The sequence below is a fragment of the Myotis yumanensis genome, unplaced genomic scaffold (genome assembly GCF_028538775.1).
Source record: "Myotis yumanensis isolate MYYU_CA2020_CCGP unplaced genomic scaffold, mMyoYum1.0.hap1 SCAF_1, whole genome shotgun sequence".
Lineage (NCBI taxonomy): Eukaryota > Metazoa > Chordata > Mammalia > Chiroptera > Vespertilionidae > Myotis > Myotis yumanensis.
In genome coordinates this window covers 224,539,074-224,554,775 of record NW_027223752.1, presented here as the reverse complement: position 1 = coordinate 224,554,775, position 15,702 = coordinate 224,539,074, and the positions used below count along the sequence as shown (strand labels likewise).

At 45.4% G+C, this 15,702-nt stretch overlaps 1 protein-coding gene across 1 annotated transcript in view; it reads left to right on the top strand.

Moving 5' to 3' along the window:
• Positions 1-329: 329 nt before the first annotated feature.
• STIM2 (stromal interaction molecule 2) overlaps positions 330-15,702 on the top strand; it is a 215,712-nt gene continuing 200,339 nt past the window's right edge. Inside the window, exon 1 of the mRNA XM_070398328.1 lies at positions 330-344. The gene's annotated coding sequence lies outside the window, so the exon portion shown is untranslated. The remainder of the gene's footprint in view (positions 345-15,702) is intronic.

The window sequence follows — 15,702 nt, the reverse complement described above, 5'->3', positions numbered from 1 at the left end:
AGGAAACGGAACACTATGTTTCCTGTGATTACGATCTCAGGGCTGACGTTCCATGCGTGCTGCAGGATTTTCTTGACAGCGGTGTATACCTGTCCAAAGGTTTCGAAAGAATTCTGACCCAAAGCAGTTGTTTAATGAATTGTGATGATGATTATCATTATCTTCATGGCTCTTTGGGGTTCCAGGAGACTCTGGCTGAAGACGCTGACAAGAGGCCCTTCGTCTGTTGACCTTTTCCTGATAGGCCTCCCCTGCCGCTGGTCTTTTAAAGACACGGCATCCTGGCTCCTGGTCCTCCGGATCGTGGTCTTCAGCTTCCCAGCCTGCCCATCGGTAAAAACAGGGTAAGCCTTGGCGGGTTTGAAGCCAAGAGTTGCTGTTGTGTCTTTTACTGGCTGCATGACCTCAGGGGATTTCCTTAACCCCTTCAATTTCCTCTCCTGTAAAATGCTGATGGTAGTACTTGCCTTGCAAGCTCATTGAAGGAATGAAATGTGTTAAGGCTTGTGAAACACCTGGCATAAGGCAGGCACTCAAGGAGCAATTATGCTTATTGATATTAGCCATGATCTAGAGGAGTTTCCAGGAGGACTGTGGAGCTGGAAGCAGGCCTGAGGCAGGATGAAACCGAGGCGGTTGGAGGGAGGGAAAGGGCATTCTGACAGAACAGCATGATGAGAGCAATGAACCCTGAAAAGCTGGGGACACACTTGGGGTCCCTACGGGAGGCTAACTGGAGCCCGAGGCCGGTGGGGTTGGAAAGGCAAATCAGAGCCTGACTTCTGAGGATCTGAAAGGCTAAGGAGTCCTGGCTTTTCTGTGGAGGGAATACTCAAGGTTCAGAAGGAAGCAGAAAGTTTCCCTCGGGGCCCCTTCCTTCCTCAGCCTGACCTTGACAACATCCGGATTTCCTTTGAACTTGGAAGCTCTGCTTTTTTACAGTATTTGTCCTTCCGTACCTTTGACAATAGCCGCTGGGTTTCCAGTGCCCAGGACAGCTGCAGGGCTATCCCCTTCATCCTCCCTCCATCCTGGGGAGCAGCTGAGCAGCAGGCTGTGCACACAAACTCCCCCCAGAACTAAGGAGCACATGGTTTTAAAGATTAGCTGGCACCGAGGGAAACAAGGCCCTGAACCTCCTTAGTCAAATACAAGCTGCCTCTGAATCAGAAGAGGGATCTGCTGTGACTCATGCTTTCATAAGGCTGTGGGGAAGGCCTTCTGCCAGCAGGTCTGGGGGCGGGTTGTGGGGAGGGCTGAGCAGACCTCGCGGAGGCTGAACCAGGAACCTAGATGGTGCCCACAAGGTTTCCTTCCAGAGGAGGCAGCAGAGTCCAGGGAAGCAGTTCTTTCTTTGCTGCGCTGTCCTTCGGGAACAAATGAGCATCAGAGCTAAAAGGTGCCTCTGGTCCAGCCGACCCTAACTAGTGGTTCGGGGATGCCCTTCAGGAAGTCTGTCAACTCCTGTAAAATTAGGTGGGCGTGTGCATTTCGTGGGAGAGGACCCATAGCTTTAATCAGATACTTTGGGTTCTAAGACCCTCTACCTGTCTCCATCACACCCAAACCTCCTTACTTTGCCCCAAAAGCATGATTGAGTGATTTGTCTGAAGTCACTGCACCAATGGGTGGCCAAGAAGAGAGTGGAAGCAGTCGCCAGGGCCCTTTCCACTGCCCGGGCCCATGAGAGAGCCTTAAAAAATGGCGCCATTCTGTGGTATTCTCAACACGATCCCCCAGACAGAAATAAAATGTGTGAAGAAAGGACTACTTGGAAAGTCTTTGTGCCACCAGCCCGTCTCCCCCCTCCAGTTAACCCCTTCCCGCGTAGCCCCCCACCTGTCAGGCTGGCTTCCTGTGAAGAGGACACGCTCTGGGTGGCAGGCATTGGCTATGGGAGGATGGCTGAGGCTGGCTCCCTGATTAGAACACACCTGAGGGCGGGTGGCAGGATTGTGCCGAGTTTCTGGCCCTCTTGGCTGTACACTCAGGGAAGCAGCAGGTTGAGAGTGAGAAGGAAAATGGGAGCATTCTAGGGGCCTGGGAGTCGTTGCTACTTTCTTTTTTCATTTATTTGGATGATCAGTTGTCGCTTTGGCCTAATTTCCGCGGAACAGCGTCACAGTTGTGGTAATAAGGAGCCCGTACTCTGGTGGCTGAGCTTGAGTTTGAATCCTGCTCCATAACTTACTGATATAACTTTTAAGCAAGTTTTTTAACCTTCTAGACCTTCGTTTTCCTGTGTGTAAAATAGCATACTAGTACCCACGTTCAGCAAAGATGAATATGTGCCAACTCTTCACACACATCTGGGCTGTTCTCGCCAGCCCAGCCTCCCTTGTTCTCGGGTCTGCTGGGTGATTGAATTCTCTAGCAAATGGAATGGGAGGGGAAGTGATGTGCAGTAATTCTAGGCCTGGCTGTAAAAACTTCCCCAGTGATTCTCCTCATCCTCTCTTATCCCACCGGCTGGCTGAGGGTGCCTCAGAGGACTCTGAAGTCCTGGGGGATGAGGGAGGCACCCAAAGAAGAAGCCTAGACCCTTGAGTCACCATGTGGAAGGCCACCTGCCAGGCACCTGCATGGAACTATTGCTAGGATGGGTTTCCAGCCAGCGGTTAGTCTACTTCACAAGGCTGTTGTAAGAATTAAATGAATTAACATATGCAAAGCTCCTAAAACAGGTCCTAGAACATATCCTATATAATAAAGAAGTAATATTCAAATTGACTGTCATGCCCCTCCATGCAAGATGGCCACCCCCATGTGGTCACAAGATGGCCACCACAAGATGGCCGGCAGGGGAGGACAGTTGTGGGCAACCAGGCCAGCAGGGGAAAGCAGTTGGGGGTGACCAGACCGGCAGGGGAGGGCAGTTGGGGGCAACCAGTCCAGCTGGGGAGGGCAGCTGGGGGCGATCAGGTCGGCAGGGGAGCAGTTAGGCGTCGATCAGGCTGGCAGGGGAGTGGTTAGGGGGTGATCAGGCTGGCAGGCAGAAGCGGTTAGGGGCAATCAGGCAGGCAGGCAGGAGAGCAGTTGGGAGCCAGCAGTCTTGGATTGTGAGAGGGATGTCTGACTGCCAGTTTAGGCCCGATCCCCGAGGGTCCCAGATTGGAGAGGGTGTAAGCCAGGCTGAGGGTCCCCCCCCCCCCCCGTGCATGAATTTACATATATATGTAAATGAGATGAGCTATATACACAATTGCTATTGTCATGATAGATGGATGGATGGAAAGAAAAATAGATATGGAGAAAGAGAGAGAGAGACTATGAAAATTATCTTTAGGATTGCTAAGGTAGTTGGCCACAGAAGCCCACCCACCCCCATCTTATTGAGCTATAATGGACATACAACACTGTATAAGTTTAAGGTGTATAGCCTAATAATTTTACTTACCTCCACTGTGAAATGATTACCACAAAAAGTTTAGTTAACATCCATCATCTCATATAGATAGAAAAATTTTTTTCATGTGTGCTTTTTTTCTTGAGAACTCTTGGGATCTACTCTTAACTTTCAAATATATCATACAGCAATGTTAACCATAATTATGTTATAATCATCATGTTATATATAATCATCATGTTATATATTACATCCTTGTACTTACTGACCTTGTAACTGGAAGTCTATATTTTTACCACCTTCTTCCAATTCTCTTTCCACCCCCAACCCCACCTCTGGTAACCACAAATCGGATTTCTTTTTCTATGAATTTTGTTTTAGATTCCACATATAAGTGAGATCATATAGTACTTCACTTAGGCTAGAGTTTTATTCCTTAGATTATTGCCAAGATAATATTAAAAATACACTCTTACTATACAGCTGTAGAGTTTGCATTTGGGGGTAAAAGATGGCATTGCATTGAGACATTTATTAGCACATTCCTATGGTTCTTGAAAAACAAAAGACTACCCCTTTCCTCAAAGAGACAAGCCTGGATGAGACAGACAAATATTTTTCAACCAAATATGGTTTTATGCAAAAGCAAAAGTAATATTTTTGCTTTTCTACTCAAATAATTATTAAAATTACTTGCTTATATGGGGAATAAGAAGGAAAGTGGAAAGAAGGGTGAGAAGGGAGGGAGGGAGGGAGGGAGGGAGGGAGGGAGGGATTGGAAAGTCATAATTGATCCTGCCTCAGAGGTAGCTTCCTCTCCACATGTTAGTTATTTCTCTTTTTGTCCCAGTTATAAGGCTTAAACCCCAAAGTCATCATCAGTTCTTTTCTTGACTATTAAAATGTCCTCCTACTGGCCAGTCTACCCTGGTTTCCTCTCCATGCCTCCCCGCCCAGCCCCAAATCCATCCAGCACACCCTCCCCAGGACAATTGCCCTAAATCCTCTTCTATCACCTCTTTCTCTCTTGCTCCTAACCCTGCATTACTCTGGGCTGATTCTGAAGAGAACTTCAGACTTTTCTGGAGAAGAGTCATCATGATAGAGGAGAACTAACTGGTGTCATTCATTCTTTAATCATTGATTCGTTTCATTCAAATAACATTTTGAGTACTTGCTATTAACCAGGGATACAACAGTGAGTAAAACAGGCCAAAAATTTCTGCCTTCATGGAGCTTACTGTAGAGTTTGGGAAGATAGAGACTAAATGAATAAATAAGTTAGATCATGGTGCGTTAAATGGTGATAAGCATAAATTAAACAGTTGGGGATGAATAAATCATAGGTACCAGGATTGGGGTAAAAGAATGCCATTTAAAATAAGGTAATCAGTGAAGGACTTGATAAAAAGTGATATTTAAACCAAGAGCTAAGAAGGCGAGGGAGCAAAGCTGAGGAAGAGCATTGCAGAAGGAAGAAATTTGGGCCAACAGCAGGTCGGTTGTGTTTGAAGGGCAGCAAGGAATCCAACATGACTGAAGAGGAATGAGTGAGGAGAAAAAAAGTGGCTAGATCAAGTGAAGACCAGTAGACCATCAGATGGAGTTTGGCTTTTACCCTGAGTGAACTGGGAAGCAGAGGAATAGCATACTCTGACAAGTAGTGAAATGATCACTCTAGTTGCTAGGTAGAGACTCACCCAGAGTGGGAAAAGATGGAAGCCAGGAGACCAGTAAGGAGCCTAAGATAATAATATAAGCAAGAGATGGTGGGTGGTGACAACTTAGACCAGGGTGGTACCAGTGGAAATTCTGGGCATAGAGCTAAGATGTTTTCTGATTGGTTGGATATAGGGTATAAGAGTAAAAGAGAAATCAATGATGTCTCCATAGCACGAAGCCTAAAAGTATAAAAGGTAGAATTGTCATTCAATGAGATGGGAGAGGAGCAGGATGGTGGTGGGAAGATTAGGTGTTTCCTTATTCAGTGTGTTAAGTCCGAGATGCATATTAGATATCCAAGTGGGAATGACAAGCACGCAGCTGGAATTTAGGGGAAAGGCCCACAGACATGAATTTGGCAGTTGTCAGCATATGGACGGTATATAAAGCCATGGCACTGGATGAGATCACCCCATCAGACACGTGGATAGGGCAGACATTAAAGGGCTGAGACCTAGGAGCTCCCATCTCATAGTAAGTGATCTGGGAAATGAGAAGAACCAGCAAAGGAGGTGGAAAAGGAGTGGCCACTGTGAAAGACAAGGAACAGAATGTAGGTCTTGGAAGAGTGTTTCCAGGAGGAGGGGCTGACAAACTACATTCGATTCTTGAGTAGTCACATAAGCTGAAGGCAGGGAATTGACCATTGGGTTTAGCAGCATGGAAGCTACTGCGGACTCCACGAGAGCAAAGTGGGAGCAAAAGACTGATAGGGGTGTGTTCAGGAGAGAAGGAGACACAGTAAATTTAGACACAACTCTTTGAATGAGTTTTGCTATAAGGGAAGTTGATTAAAGAGGCCATAGCTGGAGGAGACTATGGAGTCAGGAGAGGGTTTTCCTTAAAATGGGAGAAATTACTTCATAAGTATATGTCACCAGATAATTGAGGGCTCACTGGACAAAGGAACCTGCCATAAGCATAAAATTTCGTTGAAATCTTCTAGATTCACATCAATTTTTCCTTTTATTCTGAAGAATATGTTTTACTTTACAAGTAATCTATCCTCCCTAAATCTTTGAGTAAAATTGACACCACCACCCCTAAAAAAAATGCTGTATTTGTCCTATTGCCCTGCAAATGCTACACAGGATATGTATGCATGTTCCACCCAGAGGAGCTGGGAGACTTGGAGAACCATATAATGTGGAAGTTGCCTGCTGAAGAGCCCGAGGGCGAGAGCGTTTCCCAGAAGGAGTGGGTCAGGAACGGTGAGGGTTGCAGCTGGCAAAGCCAGAGATTCGTGGCCTGAAGTGTGTGGAGTGACTATGCCAGTGGTAACTTGACCCCATTCTGCCAAGAGACCTGCAGGAACCTGTTTCTTGTGGAAAATGCCATGACGTGGAGTGTATCTATCAGGATTCCTCTTATGGTGTGTGACAGAAGCCCAATTCAGACACACTAAACAGAAGTGGGAATTTGCGCACATAACTAGAATGTTCAAAGGGGGTGACTCAGCTGCAGACAGGATGATCAAGGGTTCAACTGATGTCATTAAGAATCCATCTCTTTATCTCTGTGTTCTTCCTCTGTGTTGACTTCATTCTCTGACAGGCTCTTTCAAGTGCTAACAAAGATAGCCTCTCTAGCCCCTCCAGACGCTCTTGCTTCACCTGAAATCTCAGGACAGAGTGTCTTTCCCACAGCTGGGAAAGAGATTTGATTGGTCCATCTTGAGTCATGTGCCCATTCCTGAACCAATGACTGGCCAAGAAGATGTAGAACTCTGATTAGTTAGGCCTGAGTCATATGCCTCCACCTTGAGCTTGGAGCTTGGATCTTACAGATTGAGGTTAAGAAGAGATTGTCCCCAGAAGGAAATTAATGTTCTGTTGACAAAAAGAAGAGGGATTCATGTTATAGGAGCAACAATAACATCTACATAGGAGTAGATGTTCATTTTACACTACTAATTTCAATTTACTTTTGAAAAAAATTCCTATTTTAGTCAAGAATTATTATGCTTAGCTATTCCTATTTGGGGGGCTTTTTTTGTTGTTAATTCTTTGGAACTGGAAATCAAGTTTTTAAAAATTAAAAAGACAAACCTTAAAAAGAAAAAATAAAACTAGGAAGATAAAATTAATGAAAACAAAAATCTAACATTGTCTATATCATAAAAGGCTGTGGTCGTGATGTTGTCATGGCATCCCGACCAACTACTGGACTCACCAGGAGGTGCATTGATGGGTCCCGCGGTGAGTGGGACTTCTGGAGCATCTCGGGGTGCCGGCAGCGTCTGAGACTTCGCAGAGTGGCAGACATGGCCCTGATGGCAGGTTAGGCCTAGGGGAACCTACAAGCACATGATTTAATCGTGCGCTGGGCCTCTAGTTGAAATATAAATCAACAAAATAATAGAAGGGTATATAAAGCCAAATTGAATTACTTGGAAATACTAATAAACAGATTGCATGAGCTTTACTAAGGATAAAAGAAAGAAAGCAAAACATGTACGTTTATAAATAAAAGAGGAGACACAACCACATATACAGAAGAGATGAAAAGTCATAAATGGATGCACAATTGAAAACAAAGGACATGCATAATTTTTTGAAAAAATTAAAAATGTCAAAATTAATCATAAGATAACTAGAAAAATCAAATAAACATGAATTATCATAGAGGAGATGGAAAAGGTAACTTTAAAGACATAATTGAAATAGATACTAGTATTAGATGGTGTCACAGTTGAGTTTTAAGTTTTAAAAATGGAAAATTAGTATAAACTAACACTATGGAGGTAATCATCCTACAATATATAAATGTATCAAATCAACACATTGTACACCAAAAGCTTACATAACGTTTTATGTTAATTATACCTCAATAAAAATAATGTATAAAAATAATAATTAAATGTTACTTAATTCTAGGACATGAACATGTAAAAAGTTATATAATTCAGTATTGAAAAGAAAATCAACCAATTAATTTGGCATGCAAAATATTTTTTAAAATCAGCTAATAGAATCCAGCAATGAATCAAAAAAAATAACTTCATAATCAAGTGGAATTTTTTCTAATAATTTAGTTCATAGAAAAGTAATTCCAGGTGGCCAACACATATGAAAAGAGGCTCAAATGCATGTGCAAACAAGGTGATATGAAGTAGCCACAAGGAGACATCAATTTACACTGGCCAGATGGAAAAATGAGAGTGACAAGCCCTAATGCTAAGGAGATGTAAGGGCTTTAGTAAATTTCTGGTTAGAAATATGCATTAATGAAATCTTTTTGGAAAGAAATATGGTAACATTTTTACAAATAAAAATACATATATTTTTGACTCAGAAATCCCACTCTCAGGAATCTATCCCTTAGGAATAAAAGCCTAAGGACATCTTTACACAGAAGTGGACTAAATTGTAAACACTAATGAACAAACAAAAATGGAAACAAAAGTAAGCATCATCTATATGAGAATGGTTAAATAAATTATAGCATTGCTACACCATAAACTCATAGGTGGCCCTTGAGAAGAATAAATTGGAGCTAAACTGGGTGAATTAAGGGGGATTCAACCCATTAGATGTTGGAGGAAAAAGTCGATATAGAAAAATATAAAAATAAGAAAACAATGGTAAACAGCTTATGTATGTATCTATATGGATGTACATGTACATTGATGTTTATAGGTGATTATAGGGACCTGGAGGAAAAATAGTGGAAGGATAATGTCATAGTCTGCTCTGGCTGCTGTAACAAAATACAATGGACTGGGTATCAGCAACATTTACTTCTCACAGTTCTGGAGACTGAAGTCTAAGACCTGGGTGTCAGCAGATTTGGTTCTTGGTGAGGGGGTCTCTTCTTGGCTTGTTGACGGCCACCTTCTATCCTCATGTGGCCAAGAGAGGAAGCTAAGTCTCCTCCTCTTCTTATAGGGCCACTGATTCTATCGTGGGGGCTGTACCCTCATTCCCTCATCTGGTCCTAATTACCTTCCAAAGGTCCCATCTCCTAATGCCATCTCACTCAGACTTCAACATAGGAACTCCGGGGACAGAATCACCCAGTTCATAACAGATAAGTACAAAGTTGTCTATAGAGGTTACCGGGGTATCAAGAATACATCGAGCCCTAACCGGTTTGGCTCAGTGGATAGAGCGTCAGCCTGCGGACTCAAGGGTCCCAGGTTCGATTCTGGTCAAGGGCATGTACCTAGGTTGCGGGCACATCCCCAGTAGGGAGTATGCAGGAGGCAGCTGATAGATGTTTCTCTCATCGATGTTTCTAACTCTCTATCCCTCTCCCTTCCTCTCTGTAAAAAATCAATAAAATGTATTTTTTTAAAAAAAGAATACATCGAGGGTGCTAAAGAACAACTAAAAAGGAAAGGGTGGTGGGGGGCGGGGGGAGTAAGAAAATAAATCACAGGATTTATCTGTTAAATATTTTTCTTTTATCAGCCGATTCCATGCACCTGACAAATAGCTGTTGCATGGGAGAGTTCTCTCCCTGTTTTCAAAATGGAGAAATGCAGGCTCAAAGAATTATTCCCTGAGCCAGGACCCCACAGCAAGGCAATTACTGAGCCATAAATACCACCCAAGCCTCCGGACTTTCCCAGGGCTCAGATCGGAACCATTCCCAGATAAATATAACTAAGTCATCAGCATGAAATCGATGAGCGCAAACAGACATGAGGGAGGCTTGGCTCCCCAGCTGAGAGTTTGGAACTGGCCCTGTGACTAAAGAGAGTTCTCCAGCGTCACCTCGCTGGGCGGAATGAAGGTGACTGCCTCTCTGCTTCTAAATGAGAGTGGCTGGAGCCATGGGCATCGGTCTGGCTCCCAGTTGTCTCCCGCCCATTTGTGGCAAAGAGCGCATTTGGAGGGATTAGCAGGGAATGGGAGTGGGCGGGCAAGACAGATGCTGCAGATCAGGGAGGAAATCTGTTCCTGGGTGGCTCTTGGCAAACTGGCGGGGGCTCTGGCAGAGGGAGTAGGAGAGAAAGGATGGTTGAGGAAGGTGCAGAGGAAAAGGTCTCTCCCATGTTTTATTCTGCAGGGCCTTCTGAACAGCAATCTTTCCTGCCTGCATGTCTTGGTAAATGGCAGCTAAATTATAAGTAAAAGGCGGGAGGAGGTGAGGTAGGAAAGATGGAATATCTTGGAAGTCAATGGTTTGATCTGAATTCAAATGGAATTCAATGGGAATTGGTGTCTATTTCTCATTCGGTTGCCCTGTCTCTGAGGGCCCTGGAATCTAACTCCTAAAAAAAACAAAACAGAACAAACAAGAAACCAAGCGAACCGCTGTACTTTTCTGTGTCATTAAAAAGTCCACAACACCTGCTCTCTGAAGATGGTGGGCATTTACACTGGCATCTGTGGGTCTGTCTGGGATGTAGCCAATTCTCAAGGTTGTTACCTGGGGGAGCTGGCAGACCTCTGCCAGGTTAAAGCTGTGAAGACCTGGGGAGCAGCCTTGTTTTCCTAAAAGGAACTCTGGCTCTGATGGCCCCTGGGACCCGTCAGCACCAGGGCCTGCGCTGTCTGTGCCGCTGCAGAAAAGTGAGCCAGCTTGTGGGCCTTCCTCACTGCGCCCTGACCACAGCCCTCCACTCTGGCCGGCTCCACTCCCCAGCACTCGAGGTGTGTGCGGCAAAGGGCACTCTTAAATAAACGGGAAGCTGCAGACACAGTCCAGAGGGCAAGGTTTATTTTTATTGAGAAAGGTTAAGGAGGAAAAAATTTAAATCTGATTTAAAATATTTACTCAAAGAGGAAATGGGCAGACGGGGGAAACATTCTAACCTCCACTCAGGACAAGAAGCTGCTTCTCTGAGATGAGTCACCTGTGGGCAGCAGAGAACCCGCTGGTGAAGGAAAGAAAGGGGCCCTGGCATGCGGGAGATTCAGGAAATGGGCAGATGGTCTGAGAGCACGTGGCCCAGCTCCTCATCCCACACTTGCTTGGCTCTGAGACTTGGGGCAAATTACTTAGAGGTTCTATGCCTTCTTCTGTTTTCATCTGACAGAGGGGAAAGCATCCGCCTCCCAGAATTCTTAGGAGATTAAAAAAAACAAGGAATAGAAAGTGATTGCACAGAGGAAGTGCTTAATGAAAGTAAGCTATTACCATTTGGTCTGCACTAGGCCTGTTGTAACTACGGATTCCTGGACTCTCTTATATTTAGACTCCATGAACGTGGGAGGAGGCCCAAGAATCTGTATTTGAACATGACCTCAGGGGCTTTCTACTGGGCAGCCAGGTTTGGGAACCAGACAAGTGACCCCACACACAAGTGGCCCAACTCCTGTAGTGGAAATCAGCAGGATTCTCCACCCCAAAGTCCTTGTTCAGATGCAGTCCTGTGGCTTCAAAAATGGACAGATGTCTAACAGACATACAGTATTAAACTTAGTACATCCTCACCACTGCTAAGAGAGCAGATCTTAAAAGTTTTCATCACAAGAACAAAAAATTGTAACTATGTGAGGTGATGAATGTCAACATAAACTTATTAGGGTAACCATTTTGCAATATATACATATGTCAAATGTTTATGTTATGCACCCTAAATGAATATAAGTTGTCGATATCGCAATAAAATTGGAAAAAAATGAAGTTTAAAAAAATGTTTTAAATGTGCTTTTACACACATAGAATCCTCATAGTGAACCTAAGAAGTAGGTACTGTTATTTTCCCCACTTTACGCTGAGAAAACGGAATCCCAGAAAAGCTGAGTCACCTGCCGAAGGCCACAGAGCAGGTTCCTTCGGCTGCAGAAGTCAGGGCACAGCTCTCTGAGGAGGTGGCACAGAGCAGCCACAGGATGGCTGGGGTGGATGGGGTGCAGACAAGTGTTCCAGGCCATCCTGCCCATGGCCCTGTGGCCCCATCACTTCCCCTGGCCCCCAGGCTGCAAGCTAGTGACTTTCCTTCCCTTCCCCCCTCACATCCACCAGCAGGACCTGGCAGCAGCCTTTCCTCCAGCTCCGTCCTTACCTGATCGGACTCCCAGCTTCCACTTCAGCCCTACTGTTGACCGTTCTCTATCACAGCCGGAGAGACCATATAGAAATTGAAGCAGGCCCCAGAGCCCCCAGCTCCGGAGGGCCTCCTGCCTGCCCCCCTCCTCCTCCGTGCCTTGCACTAGGCCTCAGCCACAGCGGCTTTCATTCTCCTTCCCTCACAGGCTGCACTCGTGTTGGACTCAGGGCCTTGGCATGGCTTTGCCTCTGCCTGGAACACTTGTCCTCACCCCATCCACCCCCAGCCATCCTGTGGCTGCTCTGTGCCACCTCCTCAAAGAGCTGTGCCCTGACTTCTGCAGCCGAAGGAACCTGCTCTGTGGCCTTCGGCAGGTGACTCAGCTTTTCTGGGATTCCGTTTTCTCAGCGTAAAGTGGGGAAAATAACAGTACCTACTTCTTAGGTTCACTATGAGGATTCTATGTGTGTAAAAGCACATTTAAAACATTTTTTTAAACTTCGTTTTTTTCCAATTTTATTGCAATATTGACAACTTATATTAGTTTAGGGTGCATAACATAAACATTTGACATATGTATATATTGCAAAATGGTTACCCTAATAGGTTTATGTTGACATTCATCACCTCACATAGTTACAATTTTTTGTTCTTGTGATGAAAACTTTTAAGATCTGCTCTCTTAGCAGCTTTCAAATATACAGTATTGTTAACTGTAGCCGTTGTGCTGTGCATTATACCCCCAGAACTTATGTAGCTTATAACTACACTCTACCCACTGAGCCAAACCGGCTAAGGCGAGTATGACCTCATCTTAACTAACTGCACTTGCAAAGACTCTAATTCCAAATAAGGTCACATTCTGAGGTTCCATGTGGACATGAATTTGGGGGTGGGGGTGAGGGGGCGGGGAACTTTGTACCTTTTGACCACCTTCCCTTGTTTTTTGACCTCCACTGCCCCAAATGCCCCTACACCTCACTTCTGGCAGCTACCAAGCTGTTCTCTGTATCCATGAGTTCAGTTTTGCTTGTTTGTTTTTTTTAGAATCAACATATAAGAGAGATCATTCAGTGCTTGTCTTTCTCTGCCTGACTTATTTCATTTAGCATAATAGCTTCAAGCTCATGTTTTCACAAAGGGCGGGATTTACTTCCTTTTTATGACTGAGTAATATTCCAATGTATACATACCACATTTTCATTATCCATTCATCCATTGATGGAAAATGTACACTGTTTAAAATAGTGCCAGGCCCTTAGTAAGAGCTCAATAAATATAAAGTATGAGCTCATATTTATCACATGGAATTACACAAATTTACTTATGTGCCTACCTCATCTTTATATCCAGGCCAACTGGCAGGGTATCTGGTATAGAAGACTCCTATACTGTATTGGATAGTTCCCCCCCGCCCCCTCTCCCCCACCCCCAAACTCATGTCCACATGGAACCTCAGAATGTGACCTTATTTGGAATTAGAGTCTTTGCAAGTGCAGTTAGTTAAGATGAGGTCATACTCGCCTTAGCCGGTTTGGCTCAGTGGGTAGAGTGTCAGCCCACAGGCTAAAGGGTCCCGGGTTTGATTCTGGGCAAGGGCACATGTCTTGGTTGCAGGCTTGATCCCCGACCCTTGTTGGGGCCCGACGGGAGGCAAACAATCGATGTGTTTCTCTCACACCGATGTTTCTCTGTCTCTCCTCCTCCCTTCCACTCTCTCTAAAAGTCAGTGGGAAAATATCCTCACGTGAGGATTAACAAACAAACAAAAAGATAAGGTCATACTTAATTAGGGCAGGCTCTAAATCCAATGACGGGTGTCCTTATAAAAGGCCATGTGAATATATATACAGAAAACCACATGATGACAAAAGCAGGGCTTGGACTGAGGCAACTACAAGCCAAAGAACAGCAGAGATTGTTGGCTAATGCTAAAGCTAGGAAGACACAAGGAAGGGTCGTCCCCTAGGACCTTCAGAGCGTGTGACCCTGCTGACACCTTGACTTGAACTTCTATCTTTCACAACTGTGACACAAGGAAGTGCTGTTGTTTCAGGCCACCCCGTTGGTGGTACTTTGCTATGGCAGCCCTAGGAAGCTAATACAACCCAATCACTGGTGAGTGGGTGAGAGAAGAAGAGAGGGAGGGAGTGAATAATTCAGACACCTCCTTCCCCCTGTGCTCTTACTCCCATGAGAAGGCAAAGGCTTCCCTTCTCCTTTTCCCTGTAACATTACCAGGGAGCTCTTAGGGGTGTTGGCAGACAGGGTTCCCCAGGAGACTCAGTGGGGAGACAGAGTCATTCCCACTCCTGACTTCATCGCCTGCCCCAGCCAAGGTCAGCCCAACACAGACTCAGCAGCTGCCCGCCATCAGGACAATGGCCTCTGTCCAGGAGGAAGGAAGGTCTTGCGCCAACAAAGCCATGTAAACCTGCCTATTTGGCTCCATGATCCTGACCACGTGCCCCCCATGGTCAAGGTGCTGGGCCTGGCTCTGAGCTCCCACAACCACGGCTCTGCCCTCCCTGGGGAAACCTCTCACTTCCTCTCTGCATCTTGGCTATTTATACATGTGGAGCTGCCTCGTTTTCCCGAGGGGGTCATTTGGCAAAGATAAAAATGGCTCAGAGAAACCACAGACCAAAATACGTTTCTGACGAGAACCGCCCACCCTTCCACGCGCCACTTGCTTGGAAAGTTCATTCTTTTCCACCCACGGGGGACATGATCAGTTCACCCAGGACACAAAAGCACCTAATCCCTGTGGGTTTCTCTGCTGGGTCCTGGATTCCTGGCCTTTTCAGCTCAACCCTTCCTGTCTCTAGGACAGGTCATAGGTTGTGACAGAAGTAGGCACAGCCGATCTCACCACCAGGCACCGGGAGGTTGGTTTCATGTTCATTACACCCCTAGCAGTAAGGACTGTTATTAACCCTGCTTTGGCGAGGAGGAAACTGAAGCCCATGGAGGTTACGCAGTGAATAAGGCAGAAGTGACAAGCAGGAGAGTGATGGTGAGTCTGGCCCTGGAGCCCAGGCTCTCAGGCACTGCTAACAATGCAAGTGGCATCTCACGTCATCATTGCGGACCCAAAAAACTATTCCTCTGAGCATGCTTAGCTTGTTTGTTATATTTCTAAAATTAACTAGAATCAATTTTCTTAGCAATGATCCTCTAGAAACTTTTATCTGTATTATAAAAGTCTAATATGCAAAGTGTCCCCTCGGGAGTTCAACCAGGAGGCCGGCAGTGCAATCGTTCAGTATGACATGGGCTGACCACTAGGAGGCAGCATGGAATGAAGGAAGGCCCCGGCTGGCAGCCAGCAGCTGGGGAAGGAAGGCCCTGGCTGGCAGCCTGAAGGCCCTCATCTGCCCTGATCACCAGCCAGGCCTAGGGACCCTTCCCATACATGAATTTTGTATACCGGGCCTCTAGTTAAAGCATAAGAGAATATGGACTTTGGAGTTAGCAAGACATGGACTCCATTCCTGGCTCTGCCTACTAGATGTGTAACCTTGAGCAAGTTACTCAGCCTCTCTGGGCCCTGGTTTCTCCATCTTTAAAATGATAATTACAAGTTGCCTCATATATGGTAGGTATTCAACAAGTTTTGTTCTGTTGGCCTCCCTCTAGTTGATTTTACATGAAATTCCATAGAAAGGGCACTAATAACAACAGGGCCTTC